At 41.9% G+C, this 14,926-nt stretch overlaps 1 protein-coding gene across 1 annotated transcript in view; it reads left to right on the top strand.

Annotated features, from left to right (window-relative positions):
• The first annotated feature begins 9,955 nt into the window (after positions 1 to 9,955).
• The window catches only part of LOC134863565 (carbohydrate sulfotransferase 8-like), a 210,024-nt gene continuing 205,053 nt past the window's right edge, over positions 9,956 to 14,926 (top strand). The window contains exon 1 of the mRNA XM_063882138.1: positions 9,956 to 10,459. The gene's annotated coding sequence lies outside the window, so the exon portion shown is untranslated. The remainder of the gene's footprint in view (positions 10,460 to 14,926) is intronic.

Consider the following 14,926-nt stretch of genomic DNA (forward strand, 5'->3'; position numbering starts at 1 on the left):
AGCGTTCATTAGCAAAGTGAATGGACTCTTAGCCACTGCATAGCTAACCCAGTTTAAGCTATTGGCTCCAGTTTTTTGGAATAGAAACCCTGAGGATCAATTCAGTTTGTGCTGCAAGTCAGTGACACAGTGAGGACTTTGGACAATTCGAGAAAGACCGCTCCGCCGCTGGTTACATCTTCATGCGCCAATGAGCAGCTCTCATAGGAATGAACTAGGGCCCGCCTCCAACACTGTATCCAGGTCTTGTTATACATCCATGGAATAGATACTGTGCTCTGCTATTGCTAACCCCTCGCTGCTAACTGCTAACTTTTGTGGAACTTCACGAAACAGGCTAGCTCATGCTTCAGTAAAAACGTTCCCCCGTTTTTTCCCCCACACTGAAACAATTGCAGGTTCCATTTGTCATGGATTAGGAGTGCATTTCCAGCGGGGTTGTGACGGTTCTTACTGGTGTTGATTTATCTCTCGACGCTTGGGCCGATTCCTTCGTGCCTTTCACTGCTATGCAATTCATGGTAAACATCCTTGTTGAATTTACAGGAAGTATTTCGGGTCAAATTTGGTAATTTAACTCATTTCGTTGCATTTCTCAAGACGTTTAGGTGTCTTTCCAGCATCAACATTGACAGCCTTCGTCTAGATGTCGACTGAATACTCTGTCAACAGTGCCAAGTGTTTCCTACATTTTCCCAAAAAGTGCTACATTGCACCCACAGCTGTCTCCATGCATACAGTTATTTCTAATTCACACTGAATCTATTTACTGCACAGGTGATACTTACTTTGTAAATGCCATGCATACTGCAGTGAGCACTTTGTTAAATCTACCATGCATCTGCACCCCCCTGAGGTTTCAGTGCAGATTATAACAGCAGGCACTTCAGTCGGTGTGGCTGGCTGCATCGTGCATGCAATGGGAACAACACTGCTCATTCACTGGCAGAAGCGTCGCCACAACATAGAGAGGAGCTGGGTTTGCATCATCGGCAACTGACCAAACACCAATGAGAGAGAGACTCATAATGCAGTAGAGAGCATAAATACTTCAGTGATCTCAAGGGCGTGGATTTGTTGATGTGGTTCCATGGGGAGGGTTGAAAGGATGAAATGGTTTCATTTGGGTCAGGTCAGCAGTGCAGTTTGAACCCTAGAGTACATTCGAAAGAGCTGAAATAAGGCTCTTAGACAGAGACTTGAGTGCCAGGTCTGCCCTTTAGTGCTTTTAGCATGCCCTGTGGCTCCTTTGGGATCATTAGTCAGTTTGGGGATTGTGTCAAAAGTCTCTCCAAAATCGGCTGTGACATTATGAAGATGCCCTTGACAGAGAAAGAAAAGAAGGAGCTACAGGTGATGCCAGGAGGGAAACCTGAAGCCTGTTACCTCTGTAAGAGTTCAGATGAATACATAAATATCTAGATGGTATTTACTTCACATGCGACATAGTTTAAAAGTGTTGCAAAAACGTGTTTGCAAAATACTGTACAGGACCTGGTTTCTTCTAAAGGTTACATTTCAGCTTTAACTGATCCCACGCAAACAGTTTTCTCCTGATGGATATTCTACTTCAGAACAAAACTTTCATAAAAAATCCCAGGTGTCTTCCCGCCCGTGTGATCAGAGAGAATGTGATATAAGGTGATGATATGCAGAGGCGCCGTCTTCTAGCAGACGGCTGCTGCAGTGCGGTATGAAAAACTTCCCTTCGGCTGAGAGGACGTGTTTTGCTCCAGAGCCACTTCCAACTTAGGATTCACCAGAGGTTCACTGAGTCTGCTGGCACTCGTGGCAGAACGTCGCTGCCTTAGATATTAATGCTCTGTTCAATATCCGGCTGAAATATGGTAAGGCTCTCTGAATCTATTCTTGAAGTTTGGAAAAAACAAAGGCCTGCAAAGGATCTGAAAGTATATCTGAACCAGCACCCATAGGGAGTTCATTTTTCTGTGGTATGCATGACAAAAGTTCTCGGTCTCACAGGAAATGAGTATGGAAAAGTAGATTGTTCTCATATTCCTAACTATATACATATTCCTCATAAAAGTCACAAAGATAGAATTCCTGTTTTAGTCTTGATGAAGTCTGGTGGACAATAACATCATCATAAGGGAAAGCGATGGGAATCCAAAACCTTCCCAAAAGCGTTTTAGATTCACCGTTAATTTTCAGGTGAAACCAACGTAAGCGCAAGTTATTCGATTTTAGAGACAATATCTTGCAGCATTTTAAACTTGCATACTGTATGTTCTCGGTGTCAGTGCACTAATGAACACACAGTCACAAATGGTGTTTACAACCCACAGAGGAAATGCCCATTTAAAACCACATTATACATGTTTGCCATTAGTGGAGATGGACGTGCACCATCCTCTCAATCCAATTAAGGAATGACTTTTCACTTTAGACCGTAGATCTCTTTACGATCTTTTAAACTACGGAGTTGGACGGTGTCCTTGGTTTTGAAAGCTATTGTGTTAGGGATCATGATATATGTGATTATCTGTCCTTTTTTTAATATACAATAACAGGGTATATGTTGGTATATATTTTATTGCTTGGATTGTTTTCATCTCCTATATCCAATCAATCATCTCCTTTAACGAACCGAATGTTCAGATTGTCACTCATCAGGAAAAAGAAAGCCCTGAAGCTAGAATTACAAACCATGGCTGCAAATAAAATGCAATATTTAGTTAAAGTAAAGAATATATTAAGGTTTTTTTGGCCTACAGTAGCATACTTCCCCTTAATTCTGCACTCAATTGGTTGCATAAAACACAAAATCAGGGCCTTCTAGCTGAGCTGATATAACCAACTGTAGAACTGTGTTTTTTATTTTGTTCATTTCCTATTATCATAAATAAACATTATGGCAAAACTTTTTTTTTTTCCCTCCATTAACCCGCCCCGCCGCTTTGGCTGTGGTGTCTGGTCACTCCCACCAGAAGGCCCAAGGATCCGGATGAGAGCCTGCTTGGCTTGACCCTCCAATCCCAGCACATACAGAATATTCAACCGGGGGCTCTCACTATGTCCGTGTCAGACGCCTTGTACCTCTGTTAACGTGGTTTACTTGTGTGTTGAGTCCTCTTTTGGTTCTATTGTGTTTGTTTGTTTACATCCACACCCTTTTGGCCCTTTCTTTTGTTTCAGGCTGCTTGTATTCCATTAATTTTGAGCTTTTTCATTAAAAAACTAATTGTAAATTCACCAAACCCAACTGGTTTCATGTTGCTTTCCCTTTGCCCCACAAGCTGGGACCTAACAATAATAGAGTGCACTGTCCAATTATAAACAAATATTCAAGCACCACGTATGAAATGATGGGTTTTGAGGGCTATAACTAATTAAACAAACCTGTGTTTCTTTGGGATTTAGCCGGACTCGTTGTTGTTTATCATGCGGACGAGGAGGTGAGTCAGGCAGTCTGCAGATCAGACGGAGAACGGGCAGGAATCATGATAAGTGTAGCCCGGGGCCACTTCAACACTTCACAGACAGAAACAGTTTAAGGTATGGGACTTGCTTTCTAACAAGGTGTTTATGTTTTGTTATCAGTCTGTGGTGCCAACAATACAAAGTGAAGTTATAAATTGAAGGGAACACTTTAAAACAACATTGGGTAACTTTTAACCTTAAAATAAGACCTTTAAAAACATGTGGACGCAACGATAAGCTGTGGGAACCTTGGTAAAATGCTGCTTCTGTCAGTCCCACCTTAGGCTTTGCAGGACTAAGTACATTTCTAAGTAAACTGAATCATAGTTTGATGGTTGAAAAGGTTTGTGTGTAACTCTAATATTTCTGATAGATAGAAGGTTAACTTATAATGATAACCGCTAACTGCTGCTAACAGTCATGCCATCAGTCGCTGTTAGCTCAGTTAGCTTTGCATCTAGGACTGGGACCACGCAGCACCAGGGGTGGAGGGTTGGTGTTGTAAACAATGCTAGAACATGAGCTATTTGTAACTTAGAGCAAGATCAGGCCCAGGGTTTGGTGGAGATAGTGCCAGAACTAGAGCCAGGCAAGGGAATTACTCAGCTGTAATGTTAGCCGCCGTGCTGTCTCATGTTGTTGCTGTTTGCAAAGTTGTCCACTGCTAGTTTTAAGTCATGTTAGCTGTCAGTATTTACAGAGGCGTTAAATGTATTGCACTCTGCTACTTATTTCCCCCTTAATGTTGTTGCTTTTATTGTTTTTCTGTAGTATTTGGCTGCTTTTATTGTTGAATACCCCTCCGCTCAGGTCTCTGCTGTCACAGTCTGCTTCTTTCCTACCTACAGCATCCCAGTGCTTTTCCACAAACGCCACCTCCTCCTCAGCTCACTAGCCAGCCATTCCCACCAAATCAGCTCACCTGTACTCCCAGCTGCATCTCATCTCCAACCAAGCCAGTATTTAAGCCTCTCACGCCCTACTACCAGATTGTTCTTCACGTTTCAAGCTAAGCTCTTCAGCACTGTGTTTCTAGACTGACTTGCGGTTGTCAACAATTCCAATTCGGGTTCAAACACTGCTTCTTGAGGGGCAAAGTTGTGGTGAAAGTGGCATCTTTCAAGACCTTTACATCACTCAGACACAATACTAACTAAGTACGCTATAGAAATAAAATCATTCAAGAGAGTAGAAGATGTACTAGTTTGGTTTGTCCTTTCTTCGTGAAGATGTGTAGAAATGAACAGCTGATTGTAAGCTAACGATAAAAGGACAATTCCTACTTCAGGTTATTGTATACACTCATACTATTAATATTATATTGTATTTATATGAATATATGCCCCAAACACACTTAGACTTTAAAGCTTTATCAACTTAAACCTAAGGAAACCCAAGTGTACAGTACAGTCAGCATTTTACAGCAGTAAGACCCTTTTAAACACTTTGCTTACTGTGAAACTTTCATTGGGATTTAGTATTTGAATGTCATGTCATTAAAGATACGATTGTGGGATTTACTGACAACATCTGGTGCTAAACCCATTCCTTGATGCCACCTGAAATCAATATTTAAGGTTCATTTTCCCTCTGTCTCCTCCTAAACTACAGAAAATTGGTAGCCCGCTGCCTGGCAGAAGCTGACAGACACCAGAGTTAAATATATGACTGCTGGACAAGTGAAGTCACAACTCATCACTTCATACCGCTCGAGAAGAGACAGGTCATCCAGTGGACCCTGACACAGACATGAATCCTCCTAACCCAAATATGAAGCCATCCCAAATATGAAGCCATCCCAAAGCGCGTCACCTGGTCTGAGACAGGTGTTCTGAAACAGATACCAACGCTCAGAGGCAGGACGGCTGTTGATTCTCCCTCCTCACTAAAGAAGCCAAATGAAAATACCTCAAAAGTGGTGCGACAACAAAAAGAAACAGATAAGAAATCACAGTACCTCACACCCCCTGACAGAGTGACTTGCATTTACACAGTCTGCATTACCCTGAGCCGTCTGTGTGAGTGTTTGCAGATCGTTTGCACACAGAGAGTAAAATGTACAGCGGATCCAGCCTCTACATCTTCCTGCTTGGCCCTAAAGCTTCCTGTCCACACCCCGAGTGCTCAGACCAGGGATTGGCTGCCCACATGACGCCTCGCCTGTCAATTGATCGGTGGGTTCTGACTCCAGCTTAGTGCACCCTCACTGGAAACCTCAAATGAGGCGCAGCTGAGATGCATTCATCTTCATCAGAGTGGCACAGGATCAAGTATCAGGGAGTTTTCGTGCAGAAGAAATGATTACGGGAGAAAGCAGTGAAACCTGATCCATTCTGTCTCTATTTGTAGTGCTTGGAGTGCCATCACTATCACACAATATCTGCTCTGTGTTTATGATGGAGTTTTCTTGCAGAGCCTTTCACCCGTAATTACCTGGAGCTTTTGTGCAGGGTTTGTTGTGAGATTTGTGCCAACCAGTTACAGTGCTATCATTTATTTTTCATTGTGAATATTTGTCGATATTGCAAGCTTGAAGCCCTAGGGCGAGACTTTCTTCTCTGCTGCATCGCTTTGATAAATCTCCTCTCGGCCAGAAGTCTAACTGACCGTGGTGAAAACACAACGTACCTTTGAGGCTTTGCCCCCGTGCTGAAACTGGAGATGTTTGTATGCAGTGTATCCGTCAATACCTAAAAGAATGAAACAGCCTGCAGATGGAGAACCCTGGGTTTATTCTGGTCAGTGTAATTTATTAAACTGTTGCCCGTGTCCATTTATCATAATCAATCACTGGGCGGCTGGGCCAAAAGAGCAATTTAGAGCATGGCAGAGTTATGCAGTTGCTGAGTCTGTAATAAGTTTGAGGAAGATTATTTAAGGCAATATTGGACCTCAGGGTACAGTTTGTGTCAGGACGTAATGAATCATTCATCACTACAGATCTATAGCTTATAAATGAGCGCACAGGTTAACGCAGAGAACACACGTAACGGATGGAAATGAATTAGCGTGAATTGCATTTGAGGCAACAGAGGCCAGATGTTGAGAACATATGGAGGTTCATGTGTGATTTTTAAGCAATGCAAAGAAGAATTATGTTTTCATACCACTTCACGTTTCAGTTTTCACATGATGTTTTCTTTGCATAGCATCCAAAAAACCACCATGAAACTTTCCGTGACAGTAACACTATTCAGGGGGCGCTATATAATTGGCAACTGCTTGCTCTGGGCAGACTTCGGATCCCTACACTATTGATTATGAGCAACACCAGATGCCAGGGTTGGATGAGCGATGAGCAGTGAGAGGATGGAAATGATGAGTGTGCCACGAGGGGGTTGTTTGTCTTTCGGCCAGGGAATTGTGTCAAGACTCACAACCTCCAAAATTCATCAAAAACTAGCCGTCCAACAGATGACATGTTCATTAAAGTACATTAGACCTGCTAACACTCCCAATCTTAGATGCTGTTAAATGATCGACTTTGAGACTCGGGTAAAGTAATACAAACATAAGAAAGCATTGATCTAGTTTTAAGCTGCTATTGTTTATCACTTTAAAGTAGCTCTTATGTTAAAGCAGGGCATACTGACATGTTTTTGATAAATAACATGCATTTTACACATCATATTCAAGACATAAAACAATACAACAATTTGAAAAAATAATAAATAGTGCTTATGTTGCAAGACCAATGTGCAAGTAATGCAGATAATTATGTAAAAACAAAAATACAATAAGCTAAATGTTGCAGAGAATGTTGTTAGAGCACAAGCGTTCATGTAAAAGCATGGCATGATGACGTGTCTTTGATAAAAACATGCATTTGACACATCATATTGGAAATAATTCATTATTACCTTGTAAATCAAGCTTCATTCAAAGGTGCACACACTATGTTTTCCCCCTCACTGACGCAGAATACAACCCTGATGATTTTCAGCATTTTTCCTCGTCAGGTCTGCTGATACAACACGCAGCTAACGGCCCACGGTCCCTCAGAGACGTGCTGCAGCTGCTGTGCTGGAGCCTCTTAGATCTTCAGGACTTGGGCGATGTTTTGCCCCACTTACATGCAGCAGCTTTGTGAGTAAAAACAACAAAAAGGCCCTACAATAAACCCCTGCTTGTGCTGCAATGGATAGAAAAGCCTTCCTGTGGGTCTGAATTAGTGTTCTTGGACGTGTACCCAGACTCCCTGCAGCCAAACAAAAGCCGGGAGAAAGAATGGCTCTTTGCTGCCTAACACCAGCAGAGGGGGGTGTGCTCAAGTCACGAGCAGAGTGAGAGTGTGACAGCTGTGCAGGAGGGAGCCTCGGATGTTCCTGCAGCCACACCCTGAAATAAGACAATAACACAATGACATGCAACAACATTAATTTGGACATCTTTTATATTCTGGTGCATCATACCTGTTACTTTAAAACACAGCAACACTTTTCATTGCTAGTAATCACTATTTCTTTTTATGTCTTAGATATTTTACGTAGGAGCATGAAACCCAAGAGTTGTATTACCTTACCTACCGACAGCCTTTGAATCTTGACTCACTGGTTACAATAATGAGAATGAAACATTACATGAATTCCAATAGCTCGTGTGTTGCCATTATAGCTACAGTTGCTACACTGCAGTGAGGACAACACAGCTCGTGCCAGATAAATAAGCACGCCTGCAGTTTGAGATTTAAATGAGTCTTCTCCAGTAGCTGCGATAGTCTTTCCCATGGTTTTAAATTGAGGTTTTTACTCTTACTAGCTGTCACTTAGGAAACAAACCTGAGAAACATACTGCCTTATAATAAATCCAAGTGAAGCAGCTCCCCCCTGCACAGGGCTAATATTCAGAGGGTTTGTTTAAATGGAAAAAAACAGGTTAACAGTCTGAGATGAATTATGCACATCCACTGGATTTTGATATCCCTCCCACAGGGCTTTTTCTCTTTTCATTAAAGCTCTATTCTCTTTTCCAAATATGCATCCTTTTTTCTTTCATGAGAAAAATCCTTTATTACAAATCAGTGCAAGATTGAACAGCTTAATGTGTGTGCCTTTCTCTGAGGCTGACGGCTGGCAGTCATATTTCACACTGGCCCAATTTGGTGAGGTCAATACTGGCACTTTGATATCAATACAACTCAGAATCAATGCAATCACAGTCACAGTAAAACCAATGGTGCACACTGAGAGGTATCTGCCTGCCTGAGATGGTTGTCTGAGGCATGACACTTGCAGCAGGTGGACTCTCACATCTGTTGTGTCTCCTTCTATCTCTCCAAACCAAACTTATTGGACTGGAACAGCTGAGCTAGAGTAGTCTGCCAAATGCAGTCTGACATCAGAGTTTGAATACAAAATTAGAATATGAAATCATAAATCTTTCCCACACACACACACACACACACACACACACACACACACACACACACACACACACACACACACACACACACACATACACACACACACACACACACACACACACACACACACACACACACACACACACACACACACACACACACTATTTTGGGACTCTCTGAGACTTCCGATAGTGCTGCACTTACTTCCTGGCCCTAATTTTACTTATTTCATATTTAATGTATCCCTTATTAAGCCAGAAAGGTCCCATTTAGATCCAAGTGGACAAACCATTTCAGAATCATCAATCAGATTTAAAATAGTAATACTTTATTTATCCGGGGGGTTAAATTGGGCTTTTCAACAGTTACTGAATTTCAGAATGAAATGAATACAAATAAATTAAAAAATGAAACAAATATGTGTATAAATAATAATACTGACGTAAAACATGCAGTAAAAATGATTCAAATGTATTTAAAAAGGAGGAATTTAGAGTAAACGTATGAACTACACTGTATATAACATTATATACACTGGTGCTTCTAAGATAATAATGTTGAATTTGACAGTTTAAAAGGTTTTCTTGTTTAATTTGATCCTTTATTTGGCCAGGAAGATCCCATTTAAATTCAAGTAGACACACTGTTCACATGTTAAAACACAAATATCAAATAAAAGCAATTTAAAGGGTAAAAGAGTAGAGATACACAGGTAATACCAGCAGTACACATCTACCTGAGTCAAAGATGGAATCAGTTTACTTGAAAATGCATCTGAAGTGGAAACAAATTGGAGACACCAATTATGTCCCTCAATTGAGCTGTTGTTCCCACACACACACACACACACACACACACACACACACACACACACACACACACACACACACACACACACACACACACACACACACACACACACACACACACACACACACACACACACACATATTCATAAACACCCCGCCCTCACGTACAGTGGCACCGTTGTCCCAAATCATAAATAATCCCCTAATTCATAATTAATTATAATGACGTTAGAATATCTCTGTGTCACATCTCCGATCGTGTGGATCACCACGGTAGTGCACAGGATGGAGAGGTAGAAAAAAGACGTGGAATAATAATTCACGGAGCTCATCCATATTAGAGGAGTCTTTAATGAACTCAGAGCGAGAGAGACACTCCTCCTGGATCCGCGGGAGGGAGGAAACTCACTCATCTCTATCAGTATCAGCATCGCCTTTGAGACAAAGAGAGCCGTGCCAATGAAGATCCGATAGCACGATAAGCCAGTGATAAAAGTCCCGGCGTTGTGCAGCCTGGAGGCAGACTCTCCGGTCCTGGGAGACTCTTTCGGGGGATGCGCAAAGATGTGAGGAGTACCGAACGACAGGCATTGTGATCGGGCTTTCTTAAAGCATCAGGCGAGGCATGTTTTCTGCAGCCAGAGATTCTACCGGGTGGCATCAAACTTGATTATTTTTGTATCTCGGTTTGCACGGCGATAAACCCTCTTCATCGTTTCCGTACAACAAGGGGAAGAGGAGCACGCGCTGCCCGTGGTGCTGAAACACGCAGCGAGACTTAGCAGATCAACTAGTGAAGAGGAGCTCTCACTGCGCTCACCTGCTTCGTGGTTCATTTGGCTGGAAGGTGAGTCCAATGCGAAGTGTTTTACTGCACAGATGAGCTGTTTTATTCCTGTCTCTGGGATATTATGGAGCAGCAGCGCGTGTGTGAATCCATGTGTTTTATTTCGGAGTTGGATCTCATTGGTTGACATCTTAAAGATTGACTACAGATACAAAGTTACAGTATCAATCACTATTGATTGTGCTCAGCTTGCTGTTAAATCTACATTGACTCTGTTGATTTCGATGCCATTATCAAGTTTTTAAAATACCATTTGGGTTTCAATCAGCTGAAAAACGATCCTTTATGCATCGGCTTTCAAACCTTGTCGCACCAAAGTTTGAAAATACAGTCCATATCTTTTATTCCTGTGTCTGGGATATTAAACAGAAGCATTCAGATCTTGTACTTGAGTAAAGTAGAAGTACTCAGGTCTTGTTCTTGATTAAAAGTAGTAAGTACTCAGATCTTGTACTTGAGTAAAGTAGAAGTACTCAGGTCTTGTACTTGAGTAAAGTAGAAGTACTCAGGTCTTGTTCTTGAGTAAAAGTAGAAGTACTCAGATCTGGTACTTGAGTAAAAGTAGAAGTACCAGAGTGTAGGAATACTCTGTCACAGTAAAAGTATTCTAAATGTTCCTCCAGTGAAAGTAGAAAGTACTCTCATCTAAATGTACTTAAAGTAGCGACAGTAAAAGTAGTCATTGTCTGATTGGTCCATTTCAGAATAATATCTCTGATATGTTTTATAATGATTGATCATTAAAGTGTTCTCAGAGCTGGTAAAGGTGCAGCTAGTTTGAATGGCTTTGTATACTGCAGGGTAGCTGCTGGATTTACTGCAGGTGAACTAAAGTCTGATTTAAGGGAGATTATATTTACCATCATTAATCCTAATCTGCCTAGCAACTGAAGGTGTTAAATACATGTAGTGGAGTTAAAGTACAAAGTAGGATCAAATGAAAGTTTACTTGAGTAAGTGTACTTAGTTACTTTACACCACTGATATTATATCAGATCCTTTTAAAGCCAGTAGTTTTTATTGTATCCGTGCTAAGTGTATCCGGGTGTTGGATGTCATTGGTTGACATGATCTTAAAGATCGACTACAGATATAAGGTAACAGTATCAATCACTGTTAATTTGGTTCAGCGTGCTGTAGAGTATAGACCCTCAAGATGTCACACATTGCCTGTTGATCCCACTGCCATTATTATGTTTCAAACAAAACATTTGGGCTTCATTCTGCCGAAAAATGTTCCTTCTTGTTCTAATTTTTGCACCAAAGTGTGAGGACACAGCGCTTGTCTTTCCGCTCAATGCTTATAGGTGAGTCCATTGCAATGTATTCCTGTCTCTGGGATACTATATCAGAGCCTGTTCAAGCCGTGTGTGTCTTTATTGTTTCTGTGCCATGTGTTTAATTTCAGAGTTTGATCTCCTTTGGTTGAGATGTTAAAGATGGCTATAGATAGTTCAATCACTATCAGTTTTCTTCAGAGTTTATACTGACCCTCAGCTGTCACACGTTGCCTGTTGACTTCACTGCAATTATCAAGTTTTAAAATATCCATTTGGGGTTCAATCTGCGAAAAAGTGTTCCTTCATGCTTTGGCTTTCAAACGTTTTGCTCCAAAATAAATGCAGTGCTTGTGTTTTCCCCTGAATGCTTTTATGTGGATTTGCATTGTACAGAGTTGATTTGCTTTGAATTCATGTACGGAATGACCGTAGGGGTTATTGCAAAGTTAAGCATATTACTACCTACTGTTTCCTGACTGTTGCTGCAGTTTTTGTTTCACCGTTGGAGTAACAATGAGAGATGTATTCTTTTGGTTTGACGTTGCTGTACCCATTGCGTTGTGTAGGTTACACTATGGAGCAGTTTGTGATGATCTGTCACTTTGCTGTGTCTGATAACTTTATGCAGCAAACATCACTAAGCTACAACGCGGATACAACTGTAGCTTTGTAGCTGTAGTTTGGTCGCCGGTTCAAGTCCCCAAACAGACTTGAAATATGTAAAGTGGACTGCTACTTGGAGAGGTCCCAGTTCACCTCCTAGGCCCTGCTGTGGTGCCCTTGAGCAAGGCACTGGACACCTCCAATCCCCATTGCTCCCCGGGCGCTGCACAATAGCTGCTCCTAGTACTAGGATGGGTTAAATACAGAGGACCAATTTCACTGTGTGTGCATGTGTGTGACTAATAAAGAGGGTTCCTCCGATTCTGTTCTATCTAGCTTCCTGGATCCCAAAAATCTATTGATGTTCATTGTCTTAAAAAACAGCAACTTTGTAATTGATGGTGAGGGTCACTGATCCATGCCAGAGTCTTTTATGGATTTATTTTTTCTTCAAACCTGTGGCTGGAGCTCAATTGCGTGTGTGGTTGCTGAGCGGGTGTCGCAAAGGATTGGTGTGTTTAAAGGACTTTAAAAATAGCAACAACGCGCTAAGTAGCCTCGGGCATGTTTTTTGGGTTATGACACTTTTGTAGCACAAATGATGTTGCCCAAGCATCTTGAACACAACCTTAAGCTCTGTGCTGACTCTAAAACTAAATGTGTTTCCAGAGAGTTGTCTAAAGGAATCACAATGAAATGCAGTTTGGAGGTTTGGAGTGGTACTATGTGCAGCTCAAACACTTCCTTTCCGTTGCCTTTGCACGTTCCCTTTGTGTGTTGGTGGTCAGTTTAAAGATTGTTTAGAAGTAGAAGATCTTAAAGAGTGCTGTAATTGCGACTACTGTGTCTTACTCGCTTTAATTAATCACCCTGTCGAGCTGAGAGGCAGCGTGGGTGTCATCAAAGCCGAACAAGGCCCCTTTGAGGTGGGAAACTGGCTGAATGACTTACAGTCAATTAGGATCGATTTCAAAAGGCACGACTTCTTTTCAAAGGCACATTTCTTTTGTCTTATGTATTGCAATACATTTGTAAGTCATCTTAACACCGTGGGCCGCAGGGCTGGAAGCTGTGATAGACACGTTTGCACAAGCTCTACACAAAAATAATAATGAAAGAGTTGTAGTGCTGGGAAGATATCGGTCGATTGAGACTAATGCACTAACTATGGTATAGCTAATCCAAAGCAAACATACTTACAGGTTTCTTGCTCTTCCTATTTTATTTCACTTACTGTAAATAACTTTGGATAAAAGCAAAGCATGTAATGTAATTTCAAAACAAACCTGTATTTGACATCTTATACAATATAAAAGGCATTAGGCATTTAGGGGTTTTCTATAGGTTTGTGTGCATGTAAATGGTCTGCAAAGACTAAAATCCCTGTGTTCCCTCCATAGGGAGTTTCTTTCCCAGTCCCAGTTTCTCTCACAACAGAGACGGCCAGCCAACCAATCAGAGCAGACCGGGCTCTGGTTTCAGACAGAGGGTGAAAAGAGGTGCTGCAGCACAGGCAGTATGAGAAAAATAAAGAGGTTTTTGAACTTTAAAGCATGGAGACATGTCACAGTAAAGACTCTAAATACAAATATGAACCTGGGAATTAACATTTTACTGCTCCTTTGAAGGGTTAGGGTCCATTGATTTCCCACGGACAAAACTGCATCATTACTTGAGTCTGTTCTGGAGGAAATGTGATGTAATTCCTTTCTAGGCTTTCTACTCAGAATACCGGTGCCAGGTTTTTGATATTCACTACTCAGGCAAAAACAAACCCTCTCCAAGATCACAAACAAAGCTATAATCGCAAGTAAGGTTTCTCCGTGGGCTTTAACCAATTACTGTGCCATCCTCCATCTGGAGAGATGCGGAGCACAGGTGTCATCAAAGCAGAATGAGGCTCCTTTGAGGTGGGGAAACGCGGGACTCAATGACTTCACTGAGCTGGGTCATTGGACACACACAGCAGAGCTTTGACGCGTACAAATTGTGCTTGAAGATGCTGCGTTGGTCCTGGGAGGCTCAGCGGCTGGCAGGGGACCAGCGGAGCGGGGACATTGCACTCCAGATGGCCCGGAGAGGCCAGAGGAAGAGTGCTGTCCAAGCCCAGCTGGGAGCACGGGAAGCTGGACTGCCGGTAGTGCGTACGTGATCGTGGGAGGAAGACATGCTGAGAGAAATAGTAAAAAGGAGAGAAGAGGTATATATGTGTATCTAGAAATCTCTATTTCAAATGTAACAGTAATCTGATTACGCCTCTTAAATGTAATTGTTACCCTCCTGATTACGTAATCTCGTTACATGTAATCCTTTACTCCCCAAAGCCTGTGCATGAGTTCCTGTTGAAGGAGCGAGAGAGAGAGCGATTGAAATAGGCGCCTGTGTGTGTGTGTGTGTGTGTGTGCATGAAAGCAGTGAAAGGAAAAGTGTGGGAGGGTGAAGAAATAAAAGAGAAGATGAAGGAGTTTGTATGTCTGTGCGCTTGTGTGAGAGTTTGTGTGTGTGTGTGTGTGTGTGTGTGTGTGTGTGTGTGTGTGTGTGTGTGTGTGTGTGTGTGTGTGTGTGTGTGTGTGTGTGTGTGTGT

This window comes from Eleginops maclovinus, chromosome 4, assembly GCF_036324505.1.
Source record: "Eleginops maclovinus isolate JMC-PN-2008 ecotype Puerto Natales chromosome 4, JC_Emac_rtc_rv5, whole genome shotgun sequence".
Taxonomy (NCBI): Eukaryota; Metazoa; Chordata; class Actinopteri; order Perciformes; family Eleginopidae; genus Eleginops; species Eleginops maclovinus.